At 49.6% G+C, this 13,984-nt stretch overlaps 1 long non-coding RNA gene across 1 annotated transcript; it reads right to left on the bottom strand.

The window, feature by feature from the left end:
* Nucleotides 1-2,698: 2,698 nt before the first annotated feature.
* LOC137840016 (uncharacterized) lies at nt 2,699-3,382 on the bottom strand. The gene is made up of 2 exons (XR_011086407.1): nt 3,279-3,382; nt 2,699-2,908 (listed from the first exon to the last, which is right to left on the bottom strand). It is a non-coding gene; the product is annotated as an uncharacterized lncRNA (long non-coding RNA).
* Between the last annotated feature and the right edge of the window lie 10,602 nt (nt 3,383-13,984).

The following is a 13,984-nucleotide window of genomic DNA, read 5'->3' as shown; positions in this document are numbered from 1 at the left end:
AGTGACCCAAATAGACCGGAAGTGACCCAAATCAAACCGGAAGTGACCATAATTCAACATTAAGTGCCCAAAATACCTACATTTGCGCTAACTTTTGCAAATTTTGACCGATTAAACCCGTTTCTACATTTTAACCCCAAAAGTGAACCTCCTGAAGCCGTTTTTTTCCTTTTGTTCCAAATTTCAAAAGATTTTGGCGCAATTTTTTTTTTCTTTTAATTCCCATTCATTCTTTATTAGGATTCAAGATTTGCTCTAACTTCTACATTTTTTAACCGATTCAACTCGTTCCAACTTTCAACTGTTCAATTTTGGTTTTCTACTCTAATTTCTACTTTTTTCTACTTATTCAACCCATTCAACTTATTCAACCCATTCCACCTTTCAACTGTTCATCATTTTCCTACCTATTCCACAACTTCCCACTTACCCAAAATTCCAAATTTTCAGTTTTGAAATTCACACCCAATTTTCCCAAATTTCCTTTTCCCTTGTAATTTCTACATTTTTCAACCGATTCAACTCTTTTCAACATCATTCTGCAGCATTCCCCAAGTATTTATTCAACCTCTTCACCTTCACACGCAATTTCTTCAGGAATTGCAAATTCTAGTCATATATGTTAACTTGAGAGTGCCCACACTCAATCTACTTATCGTGATGTGTTAAATCAATTACTGTTAGACATTATTTGTCTGATAATCTACCAAATCTTTGAATTGAAGAATTTGTGATTTAATTAATAGCTTGTTCAGGGTAATCAGACTTGTATATAATTCTAATGGCCTTCTTTTGAAAACTATTCTGAATTACAACTTTGGATCTTATATTACTTTGCAACAATCTACTCGGTGACAGATTAGGCAGTATAATCACATATGTTAACTTCAGTGCCCACACTGTATTTATTTATGGTTATTTGTTAAATCAAGTACTGTTAGACATGAAATAGGAAGTGTTTAACATAAATGTTATGGCTACTCACCATTGTAGCTCGCTCCTGGTCAATGATACGAGCCTCTTCTTGCAGTGGAAAACTTGCAGCCAACAAACACCGTGGAACCTAAAGGAATGAAATTAAACATTAACATTTCGCCTCGACCAATTTTCACACGTACAACGCAACGCGGCTACACTTCTGCTATTACAAACGTAAATCTCCTTAAACACAATGAGTGTTACTTACCGTGTACGCTCTAGGCAAAATTGGATGTGATGCAATTCCAAATCTATCTGAAACGGCAGTTAAAAGTAGAGTTACATCAAGTTTTCTTTTTTAATCAACACAATCATTTACAACCGTTGACCAGAAAGAATCGTCGAAATTCGACGTCCCCCACAAACGCCACGCTCACTCGCTTTTCAGGGCAACAAAAGTACTTCTTTTTAAAAACGATGAGTTGTACTTACCGTGTACGCTCTGGACGGTCCAGTTGCAAGCAGAAAATAAAAATATTTCTCTTGTTAGTCGTATGTTACCATCCGCTGTGTCTTTGTCAACATCACCGCCATTTTCCTACTTCCTGCTGCGAGCCACGCCCACGGATTTAAATTTGGGCGGAAGCTCTTTCCATTGGCGTCGTTTTTGCGTATAGCAAATCCGATTGGTTGGGAAGGGGGCACGGTTATGCAGCCGAGGGGTCCTGTGATCGGTGGGATGTAAAGTAGGCGTCGACGTCACGTCCGCGTCACGTGACCACGACGTGGCAGACGTCATATAGCAACCGCTGTTTTGTTTAGTAGACTTACAGTTGTTATGCATTGACATAATGGCGCACACTCCAAATAGATTTAAATAAATTAAATAATTCTTCTGCCCACTCCCTTTTAAACAAGTTAACTCTCCCCGCGGATTTGAATTCCGGCGGAAGTTCTGCCCATCACGTGACGTCTGTCACGTGACCACACGCGGCAGATGTCATATAGCAACCGCTGTTTTGTTTAGTAGATTTACAGTTGTTATGCATTGGCATAATGGTGTGCACTCAAAATAGATTTAAATAAATTAAATATTTCTTCTGCCCACTCCCTTTTAAACAAGTTAACTCTGCCCACGTCCATTGACGTCTTGTCTGCGTCACGTGACCACGACGTAGCGACGTCATATAGTAACCGCTGTTTTGATCAGTAGACTTACAGTTATTATGCGTTGACATAATGGCGCACTGGTTAGCATGGCCACCTCTTAAGCATGATGTTGCGGGTTCGACGCCTGATCAATGTTAGCATGGAGTGAGCTGAAGTGCATGGCGCTGAAGATTTGAATCTTTGAAATGCGCTGAGGTCTGACATATCAGGCAGAATGGTTTGCCATCACGTTCAACAAAAAATAGAAACTTTCCCACTCTGATTAAAACGTCCTGTGTTCATCTACGTATTTTCGTTTTGCTGTGCATCTTTTCCCTGCCATTTCGAGAGCCCAATTGACACTCATAGTTTAAAGAAATGTGTTTGCCCATCCTACTTTGTGGAATTTCACCACATGCGCTTTTGACCAAAATACCAAATTGAACTCAAGTGAAGCCAACACGCACAACCCCCCCCCCCCCCCACACACACACACACACACACACAAATGTTGATATGAACATAAAAGAGCCGCATGCGGTTCGGGAGTTGCGGCTTGGCCAAACCTGTACTATACAACTTTATTTGTATAAAATTTTCACAACAGCTGTCACACAAACAAAGCGGGAAAAACCGAAGACGTGCGTGTTCCGCCCACGCTGGATTTATTTGCACCTTTGAAAAGACACCGTATTGCCGCAGATGTGGCAAAGAGTACTTTTGGGCATCTGAGGAAGGATGTCCAAAGCATCACGTCACCTGCTCTGGTAGGCATGGTGGTGGGACGTTGAGGTCAACCGCTTTGGGGTTGGCTGAATCTTTGATCGCAGGATGCCACACACTTGAAGACAGAAGCAGAAAAGCAGAGCTAAATGCAAAATGTACTCACCGGTGACTCCAATTTTTTTCCCCCCTGAAGAAACAGCTGGACGGGTGGCCCCGGCTGGCCAGTGGGACTCTTGTTATTCTGACCCTTTTTAGTGCGCGTTTGGGGCAACAACCGTTTTTTTGTGGCGCTCTCTTCTGGTTCAAAAGTGCCCTGCATGTGAATTTGCTTTTCCTGCCTTCTGATTGGATGAGCGCCGGTGTGACGCGGTGCCTCTGTCACCGTGGCGGGGGGTATACGTTGGCATCGGAGCGTCTGCCAACGTCTGAGACCGGCTGGCAGTGTATCGGAGGTGTCGAGTGCGGTGCCGCTGGAGCTCACTCACCAGCTGGTGTTAGGGCCACAGAATGAAGGCCAAGGAGAAGAATAGAAAGAGAAACAGAAACTTCTCCTCCAATTGTTTGATTTGTCTCTTCTGAGCTTCGATGAATTCTTTCAGCTCTTTGTTCCTCTAGGACGGACAAATGGAAAGTGGCATTCAAAAGCCAGTAAGCGTGCAAGTAAGTGCCGGGCTGGCTTTGGGCCCTTACCTGTTGCGCGCTGTGCAGCAGATCCATTCTCTCTTGGAGGATGCAAGCGTCGCGCTCCCTCAACTCGCACATCAGGGCTCGCTTCCATTGGTCCACGGCGCTCCTAAGCTCTTCTCTCTGATCCGCCGTCAGCACGTCATTCACGCCAGCGTGGCTGGCTTTTTCGCCGTCCGTGGCGGGGCAGTCCCGCTGCGGTAGCGCCTCGTACAACATGGCCTCCAGCTCCAGGATCCTCTGGGCCGCAATCCTCGTCCATCAGTGGTCCGGCGGGAGATTTGAGGGCGGCTTACCTTATGAGCCTGGTCCATGGAACACTTCCTGAAGTCCAACTCTTCATCCAGGTAGCCCTTCTGCTTGCAGAACATATCCTAGCACAGCTCAAGGTCAGAATTGTTGGGGCACATTGCCGGTTCCCCTTGGCTGATGTCGCGTGTCTGTCTACCTTCTCACTTTCAATGTCCAACATCTTCTGTTGAAGTGCTGACTTGGTCACTTTGATGTATTCTAACCACTGAGGAAAGGCTGCTGTCACATAAGCAGAATGCGAGAGCGTGCGTGGACGTGCGCTAGGGTGAGAAGGGTCCTGGCGTGAATCACGACCACCTGCTCCTCGTTGGTGAGATTCTGCAAGAGCCCAAAGGCACAGCGTCAACAAGCTTCTTTCAGCGCAAAGCCTTCCAAAAGTCACATTTGAGCCGCCGAGTCTCGTGGAGTGCGAACATAAGGAGTTCGACATACACTTACGGCGTTATAGCCCAGGATGTCCAGCTTCTTCATCAGATCACTGATGACGATGTCCGGGGGAAAGGCGCAAGGAGCAATGTAAGGTGTTCTGGGACCTCGGGTTAAGGTTAGGGTTGCGAGGGACGCCTTACGTACGCTCACGCCCTCGGCCTCGCAGTAGATCTGCAAAGGGCTGAGGCCGTCTGGGAAACGGACTTGCAGAAACTTCAAGACGGGGGAGCGCCACTCCCTCTCCTGAAAGGCAGAGGCATGCATCCGTCCGTCCGTCCGTCCGTCCGTCCGTCACATCTCTGGCCTCAACACGCTTGTGCGAGTCTTCCCACCTCCAGCTCCAGGATGCGGAACTCAAGCAGTTCGTTTTGGTCTCGGATATCCTGGATGTGCTCTTTCAGACGCGCTTCTTCCGCCTCCATCCGCCTGACCTGAAAAGACAGTCAGACCTCATCTGCGGGGCTTCACGACGGGTGTGACGCCAAGCGACTCCGCCCAGCGCCTTTCTTTCCGTCACCTTTTCGGCCAACTGCTGATTGCTCTGACGCAGCAGCTGCTTCTCCTCCACCCACTTGACATTCTAGAAGAGACAAACGCGTGGACAGCTTTGGAATGTTGTGTCATTTTCATCCACAAATTCTTTGGTTGACTGGAAAATGACATTTGCTTTTCTCCGCATTTTCCCAGCCACGTTCGGGGGGGGGGGGGGGGGGGTTGGTCCAGTAATGCCAGACGGATGAGTGACTGAAGAATGTAGCTATTTTGTCTGAGAAAAAGGTGTGCTCATTGATGAGCTTACCTGTCCTTGTTGCTTCAGCGCTGACTCCAGATCTGCTACTCTGCTTTGATAGTGACCCATTTCTACCATCAGCTTTTCTCTGGTCTGAAAGGAGGAGGAGGGAGGCTCCTCCTCCTCCTTTCAGACCAGAGAACACCCGAGGCTGGGTGAGAACGGGGAGGCTGCGACCCGGCCGGGGGTTGCGGGAAGGGGCGCCACCTTGATCTCCTTCTCGGCGTCGTAGTCCCCTTCGCTGGTCTGGGCTAGCAGAGCGTAGGCTCGTTGCAGCGCTTGATATTCTTGCGTCAGCTGGCGGTAGCGAAGCTCCGCCTCTTCATGCACACACCAATGCAACACAGCACTAGTACCAGAATCAGTCAGACCGGCGACAAAGCACCCGCGACGCAAAGACGAGTCCGATTCCAGGCTGAAGAGGAATGTTTGGTGCCAATACGCTGGCAGAAATGGCGGGCTACCTCTTCGGGTTCCGTGTCGGGGGTTCTGTCGGTGTGAAAAGACAAGGACGATCCGTCCGGGTCCACCAACACGTCTTCGTCGTAGCCGTAAAATGTTTCGATGACCTGCGGGCGCGGAAGCAAACATCTCTCTGAACAAACTGAAGCGACACCTCACGATGAATCGACGAGAGGAACGATAGCGAGAAAAAGGCCATTTCATCTTGCGCAACACCAAGCAGCCGCAAACAAACAGACTCACCTTGCAGGACCTCACGCTTTGTTCCTCCTCAGAGATTCTCGACGTCGGTATCGTAGCAGCAAATCTCTCTCCTGTCGACACAAATAATCCGCCTTTGAGATGCTTTGGATGCAAAGGGAACGAACGGCTCCGGCGCAGAAACAAACGCGACTCACAATGACATTTCTGACATGAGCTCCTGTCTCCAGAGCCTGAAAAACACGTCACCGGCGATGATTGGAGGGACGCTCGTCTTTTCCAAAAGTGACAACTACAGGGTGTGTCAGGGTTTTCCAGATTATCTTTATCGTATCATTGTGTTGCTTTGACTTTGACTGCGACCTGTAATAAATAATATTATTTATCCCTTATTTATCCCTATCGCTTATCCCTTCCTACACAAAGTCGTAAAACACCCCTTGCTATGTTTTGACTAGAGGTCAAGGGCTTCCTCTATTCAATCCACTCTTACACCCACCCTGTTTCTCTTAATTAAAATGCTCGTGCAGGAGCCGAGAGTCAGACTTCATTCGTACAACGGATGGACTCTCCACCTGCAGGTGTCCAAAAGAACTTACTTGTCTCCCGTGTGGTTCTTGCAAAGTAAGTTGGAGCGAGCGCAACTCTAACAGGGTGCATTTTGCCACTAGCTGCCTACGGACAATGACGTCGCGCTCGCGGCTCATGGTTGACGGGCTGAGCAGCCGGGCAAGTCCGTCGTTTTCAGCGCACAGCGAGTGGCAAAGGCGCTGACAAAACAGGAGCTTTGAGCTGCTGAAAACGGCAAAACAAGTCTAAAGCGTGTTCAAACGCGTGCGCACAATGCTCCTGCTTGAAAGGTCGGAATTTAAGGGGCCAATTTTTTGGATGGCGGCCGCCGGCCAAGCTTTGGACGGAAAAGGTTTCCTGGCGACAGCGAGCGAGCGCGGCGCTGCCGTACGTGCACCGAGTCGCCTGCCTGAAGACCTTGGACAAGTCGTCGATGATGTGCCGCTGCTCCACAACTTGAAGGAACTCCATTTCACCGTCCTGCTGGCCGCAACCGCGGTCCAGGTCATTGAGCGAACTAGGCCTTCTCTGTGGAACACAAATGCAGTGGACTCTGTTGGCACGCCGCCGTTGTCCGCGTCGACTTACCAAGCTTGCCATCTCCTCGTTCTCCTGGGTGACAAAGCGCACTTTGTTTTCAAGGCGACACAGCACCAGCGAGAGTTCTTCATTCTTCCTGCTCAGGCGTTTGTTTTTGTACAGGAGTGGCAGAAACTGGCTTTCTGTTTCTCTCAGTCGCTTTAGCTGCAAGCATGAAGTGCGGGATGTGAAAGACGCACAACACGCGGGCCAGAACGTATCCATTCCTTTTGCATCGGTTTGAACGGAATCGTGGCTTTGGCTCCCAATAAAAGACATCTACCAGGCAACCGACTCGCCGCGCCGCTCAACTAATAAGCAAGCGCAATGGGTGCCTCGCTGGATGGCGCGCATCAAACGTAGCGCAAACCTTCAAGCGTGCCGTCAATAAATTACCAGTTCATTGCGCTCTTCAGAAAGCAGGGCGTTTCGATCCTCCAGTTTCCTGATGACTGCGCTGAGCTCAGCGATTTTCAGATGAAACCGTCGCGTGTCCCGATCCTCCTGAGACTGAAAACGCCCCGCAACACACACACACAAGCACTCGTTCAAAGTTCAAAACTGTTTTTGTGCTACCTTCCTCCAGCAACGAACTAAGTCATGCGTACTGCAAGTGTGTGATGAGGTGGCTTACGCAATGAAGAGGATTGCTAGTAGCGGCGTTGACCCCACTTCCAGGGTAGTTTAGGCCCGCCCTTTGGGAATCCCTCAGGGCAGCGATCTGCTGCTCGGCAGCCTGAGTCTGCAGCTGAAGGCGGTGGACGTGGCCGGCCCCAGGGCTTCATCCAAAACACTAACCGCTCTGTCTTTCAGCTTGATCTCATCCGTCTGGATGTACAAACGGGGAGCGCTCAGGCAGGCGGGCAAACTCATTTGCCAGAATTGTGACAAAAACAAAGAGAGCAACCGGCCAATTTTTTTCTTGAATCGACTAGAACACCTTTGCTGTGACAAAAGCGAAGCGAGCAACCGGACATTTTCTTCTTGTGAAATAGAATAGAATAGAATAGAATGCCTTAGGTGTCATTGCACTGCAGGTATACAACGAAATTGGGAACATAGCCACGCACCGCGCATCTGATCAGTCCTACCAGTCGGCGGATCTCCCTCTCGCAGTCTCTCTTGGTTCGGCTCAGCTCCTCCCGATGCTGGTGATGAGCCGATCGGAGCTCGGCCGCTCGGGACTGCCAGGCCTGCTGGGCCGCTGCCAGGGCTTCTTCCGCGCTCCTGGTGGAGGCGACACCACTCGGTCTCCCGACACCGCCGCGTCTCCCGACACCGCCGCGTCTCCTCCACCTCCGCCAGCAAAGCGCCCCCCCTCCTCACCTGAGCAGACATTGCGCCACACCGGGCCGTTGAGACCGCAACGGAGCGCCGCGACGCTTACTGGGGACAAGCTACACAATACGGTAGCGGCCGCATCGAAGCCCGACGTGGCGTGCGGATAGTCAGACACGGATAGAGCGGATCACCTTGTCCATGGAGCCGTCCCTCAGGCTGAGGACCAAGGCATTCAGTCGCTGGATCTCTCCATCTTTGATTTTGATCACTCTCATCAGCTCCATTTCATGCTGCCGCAGTAATGCCTCCCTGGTAATGGCTAACTCTTTCTGCTTCTCCTCATGGAGTTTGCTTTTGAGTTCCGTCATGGCGGCGGTGGCACGGTGGTGCTCCGCCCGCAGGTCCTGACTTCTCTCTCTCTCCAGACAGCTGACCTGACATGACTTAGACTTAGACAAACTTTATTGTCATCTTGTCTGCACATGGTGCATACAAAACGAAATTCCGTTGCATACGTCTTACAACAAAGTAGTGATATTGCAGTTGAATAGAAGTAACATATCCTATGAAAATATATATATATACATATACTATATATATATATATATATATATATATTAAAAATAAGTATAAAGTGCAGCAGTGATAATTATGCAATAGTGCAAGTAGGCAAAACAGTATTCAAGAGTGTGCAGAGGAATGCTAAACCATGTATTAAACTTCTATTTAAAGGGTTTATGCAAGTTCAGTAAAGTTGGTAGTGCGAGATAGTGCAAGATAGAGGTCCGTAGTGTCATAAAGTTCTGTGAATGTGTGATGCAGAGTTCAGTTTAGAGCTCAACAGTTCTAGTGTTCAACAGTCTGATGACAGCAGGGAAAAAGCTGTTGCAGAACCTGGTGGACCTGCAGCGGATGCTGCAAACCTCTTCCCAGAGGGCAGCAGGGAGAACAGTCCATGGTGGGGGTGTGATGGGTCATTGATGATGTTACGGGCACGGGACATGCAGCGCTGAGATGAAATGTCCTGAATGGAGGGAAGAGGAGCCCCTATGATCCTCTCTGCTGTCCTCACCACTCTCCTCACGTTCTTCCAATCGGAGGCGGTGCAGCCTCCACACCACACAGAGAGACAGCTTGTCAGAATGCTCTCTATGGTGCTCCTGTAGAACGTCCTCATGATGGGTGGGGGCAGGTGGGCTCTCCTCATCCTCCGCAGGAAGTACAAGCGCTTCTGTGCCCTCTTGACCAGTGCCGTAGTGTTCATAGTCCAGGTGAGGTCTTCTGTGATGTGGACCCCCAGGAATTTGGTGCTGCTGACCACCTCCACAGCTGAGCTGTTGATGATCAGTGGAGCGTGGTGAGGCTGTTTTTTCCTGAAGTCGACGATGATCTCCTTCATCTTCTCCTCATTCAGGATCAGGCTGTTTTCTCTGCACCAGCCCACCAGCTGCTCCACCTCCTCTCTGTAGTCCAGGTCGTTGTTGTCTCTGATGAGCCCCACCACCGTTGTGTCGTCTGCTGACTTCACGATGTGATTGGTGGTGAACCTGAGGACGCAGTCGTGTGTCATCAGGGTGCACAGCAGGGGGCTCAGGACGCAGCCCTGAAGGGAGCCTGTGCTGAGGGTGATGACATCAGAGGTGTTCTGTCCGACCCGGACTGACTGAGGTCTGTTGGTGAGGAAGTCTAGCAGCCAGTTGCGAAGGGGGGTGTTGAAGCCCAGGTGTTCCAATTTTCCTACCAGATGCTGTGGGATGATGGTGTTAAACGCTGAGCTGAAGTCCAGGAACAGCCTCCGCACATGGGTGTTCTTCTCCTCCAGGTGAGCCAGGCTCAGGTGAAGAACGGAGGAGATGGCTTCCTGAGTGGAGCGGTTTTGCCGGTCGGCAAACTGGAACGGGTCAAATAATAGGGGGAGTCTGGAAACGATGTGACCTTTAAGCAGCCTTTCGAAGCACTTCATCATAACCGGAGTCAGTGCAACAGGCCGGTAATCATTAAATGAGGTGATTTGAGGTTTCTTCGGCACCGGAATGATGGAGGCAGTCTTAAAGCACGCCGGCACTGTGGCTTGGCCCAGCGAGGTGTTAAAAATGTCTGTGATGACCCCAGCCAGATGACTTGCACATTCCCTGAACACACGCCCAGGAATGTTGTCGGGGCCAGGGGCCTTACAGGGGTTGACTCTCCTCAGGGTCTTCAACACATCGGCGGAGTCAAGGCAGAGTACCTCCTCTTCCTGATGGGGGACAGTTTTAACTGCTGGAGTGCCGTTTAGTGCCTCGAACCTCCCAAAGAAGTTATTTAGACCATTTAGAAAGTCAGCATCAACTACACCCACCGGGGGGGGGGGAGGGTGAGTTGTAGTCTGTAATCGCCCGTATGCCTTGCCACATACTCCTGATGTTTTTGACGTCGTGGAAACGATCCTGAAATTTTCGACTGCGGTCTCGCTTCGCTATCCTGATGGCACGGTTCAAGTTGGCTCTCGCTGTCCTCAGTGTCTCCTTGGCGCCAGACTTGAAGGCAGAGTTCCGCGCTCGTAGCGTTTGACGTACCTCCTCAGTCATCCAGGGTCGTTGGTTGCCCCGGGTGATGATATTCTTAGTGGTGCTGACGTCCTCGGTGCATTTGTTGATGTAGGCTGACACAGTCATGGCACACGCATGTCTAATCTACATCGGGAAAACTGGGAGGGAGGGAGGCAGGCAGGGAGGCAGGCAGGGAGGCAGGCAGGGAGGCAGGCAGGGAGGCAGGCAGGGAGGCAGGCAGTGTCTGTCTGTTGAGGTTTTCACCTTGTTCTTCTCCTGCTGAAGTTCTAACTGGACGTCCATCAGTTTGGTTCTCAGCTCGTCATTGGCGGCCTGAAGGGCGTCCGTTCGCTCCGCCTTGGCCCGCCCTGCCGGAGCTCGTTTGGACATCTCTTACTCGAGTCTCGCCCGGTCGTCAGTCAGAGATCACAACATTTGTACCTGGAGAGCACAAACGCAGCGCTGTTTTCCACTGGCTTCGAACTCAACTTCAATCGGTACCGTAACTTACAACATCATAAACATAGAACTAGCTTGACTTATTCATTGAATAAATGCATTTGGTTCTTCAAAACTGCATCACGCAACATAGCGTGACCGAGACGGCCGTTATCCACCTGCGTGAAGTTATTTGGTGAAATGAATGAGATGTTTAAGACACCATCGTTCTGTCTCTATGTAGATGAAGGGAAATAATCGATTGCTGAAGGTCCAAAGGTGTTGTGATAAACAAATAAACATATTAGTGATTAGTGACATATTTGTGATAAACATATTAGGCAGGATAATCACATATGTTAACGTGACTGCCCACACTGTATTTATTTATGGTTATTTGTTAAATCGAGTACTGTTAGACATGAAATAGGAAGTGTTTAACATAAATGGAAGACGAAAGGGGTACTCACCATTGTAGCTCCTGCTGGTCAATGATACGAGCCTCTTCTTGCAGTGGAAAACATACAGCCAACAAACACCGTGGAACCTAAAGGAATGAAATTAAACATTAACATTTAGCCTAAACCAACATTCACAGATACAACGCAACGCAAACTACACAAACGTAAATCTTTTTAAACACAATGAGTTGTACTTACCGTGTACGCTCTAGACGGTCCACTTGCAAGCAGAAAATAAAGATATTTCTGTTGATAATCGTCGTGTTTGTATCCGGTGTCTCGCTCAAGGCCATTGCGCCCACAGATTTGAATTTTGGCGAGAGTTCAGCCTATTGACGTCATTTCCGCAGTGTAATACCCGCATATCTGAAACGGCAAAGTTAAGAGTAGAGTTAAATAAAGTTTTTAGTCAACGCAATAATTTACAACCGTTGACCAGTCGAAATAATCGTCGAAATTTGGCGTCTGTGGCTGGAAGCAGACGCCGAGTTCGACATTCCTCCCAAACGCCACACTCCCTCGCTTTTCAGGGCTAAAAAAAAAACAGTTGTAATTACCTTGTACGCTCTAGACGGTCAAGTTGCAAGCTGAAAACAAAAATATTTGCCTTGTAAGTCATCGTGTTACTAACCGCTGTGTCTTGTTTGCCAGAATTGCCGCTTTCCTACTTCCTGTTGCAAGCCACGCCCACGGATTATAATTTTGCCGTGAGTTCCGCCTATTGACGTCATGTCCGCGTCACATGACTGCGACGTAATATTATCTAAAACTGTTTGTGCGGTATTGTGTTGTTCTGTGCGGTATTGTGTTATTCTGTGCGGCGTCGTGTTGTTCTGTGCGGCGTCGTGTTGTTCAGTGCGACGTCGTGTTGTTCAGTGCGGCATGGTGTTGTTCAGTGCGGCATGGTGTTGTTCAGTGCGGCATGGTGTTGTTCAGTGCGGCATAATGTTGTTCAGTGCGGCATAATGTTGTTCAGTGCGGCATGGTGTTGTTCAGTGCGGCATGGTGTTGTTCAGTGCGGCATGGTGTTGTTCAGTGCGGCATAATGTTGTTCAGTAAGCCATAATGTTGTTCAGTGCGGCATGGTGTTGTTCAGTGCGGGATGGTGTTGTTCAGTGCAGGATGGTGTTCTTCAGTGCGGCATGGTGTTGTTCAATGCGGCATGGTGTTGTTCAGTGCGGGATGGTGTTGTTCAGTGCAGGATGGTGTTGTTCAGTGCGGCATGGTGTTGTTCAATGCGGCATGGTGTTGTTCAGTGCGGCATGGTGTTGTTCAGTGCGGCATGGTGTTGTTCAGTGCGGCATGGTGTTGTTCAGTGCGGAATGGTGTTGTTCAGTGCGGCATGGTGTTGTTCAGTGTGGGATGGTGTTGTTCAATGCGGGATCGTGTTGTTCAGTACGGGGTGGTGTTGTTCAGTGCAGGATGGTGTTGTTCAGTGCAGGATGGTGTTGTTCAGTGCGGCATGGTGTTGTTCAATGCAGGATCGTGTTGTTCAGTGCAGCATGGTGTTGTTCAGTGCAGCATGGTGTTGTTCAGTGCGGCATGGTGTTGTTCAATGCGGCATGGTGTTGTTCAGTGCGGGATGGTGTTGTTCAGTGCGGCATGGTGTTTTTCAGTGCGGCATAATGTTGTTCAGTGCAGCATGGTGTTGTTCAGTGCGGCATGGTGTTGTTCAGTGCGACATAATGTTGTTCAGTGCGGCATAATGTTGTTCAGTGCGGCATGGTGTTGTTCAGTGCGGCATGGTGTTGTTCAGTGCGGCATGGTGTTGTTCAGTGCGGCATGGTGTTGTTCAGTGCGGCATGGTGTTGTTCAGTGCAGGATGGTGTTGTTCAGTGCAGGATGGTGTTGTTCAATGCGGCATGGTGTTGTTCAGTGCGGGATGGTGTTGTTCAGTGCAGGATGGTGTTGTTCAGTGCGGCATGGTGTTGTTCAGTGCGGAATGGTGTTGTTCAGTGCGGCATGGTGTTGTTCAGTGCGGCATGGTGTTGTTCAGTGCAGGATGGTGTTGTTCAATGCGGGATGGTGTTGTTCAGTGCGGGATGGTGTTGTTCAGTGCAGGATGGTGTTGTTCAGTGCGGCATGGTGTTGTTCAATGCGGCATGGTGTTGTTCAGTGCAGGATGGTGTTGTTCAGTGCGGCATGGTGTTGTTCAATGCGGCATGGTGTTGTTCAATGCGGCATGGTGTTGTTCAGTGCGGCATGGTGTTGTTCAGTGCGGCATGGTGTTGTTCAGTGCAGCGTAATGTTGTTCAGTGCGGCATGGTGTTGTTCAGTGCGGCATGGTGTTGTTCAGTGCGGCATGGTGTTGTTCAATGCGGCATGGTGTTGTTCAGTGCAGGATGGTGTTGTTCAGTGCGGCATGGTGTTGCTCAGTGCGGCATGGTGTTGTTCAGTGCGGGATGGTGTTGTTCAGTGCGGCATGGTGTTGTTCAGTGCGGCATGGTGTTGTT

The sequence above is a fragment of the Syngnathus scovelli genome, unplaced genomic scaffold (genome assembly GCF_024217435.2).
Source record: "Syngnathus scovelli strain Florida unplaced genomic scaffold, RoL_Ssco_1.2 HiC_scaffold_32, whole genome shotgun sequence".
Classification (NCBI taxonomy): Eukaryota; Metazoa; Chordata; class Actinopteri; order Syngnathiformes; family Syngnathidae; genus Syngnathus; species Syngnathus scovelli.
The sequence above is the reverse complement of the archived record's forward strand: the minus strand, read 5'-3'. Positions and strand labels throughout refer to the sequence as shown.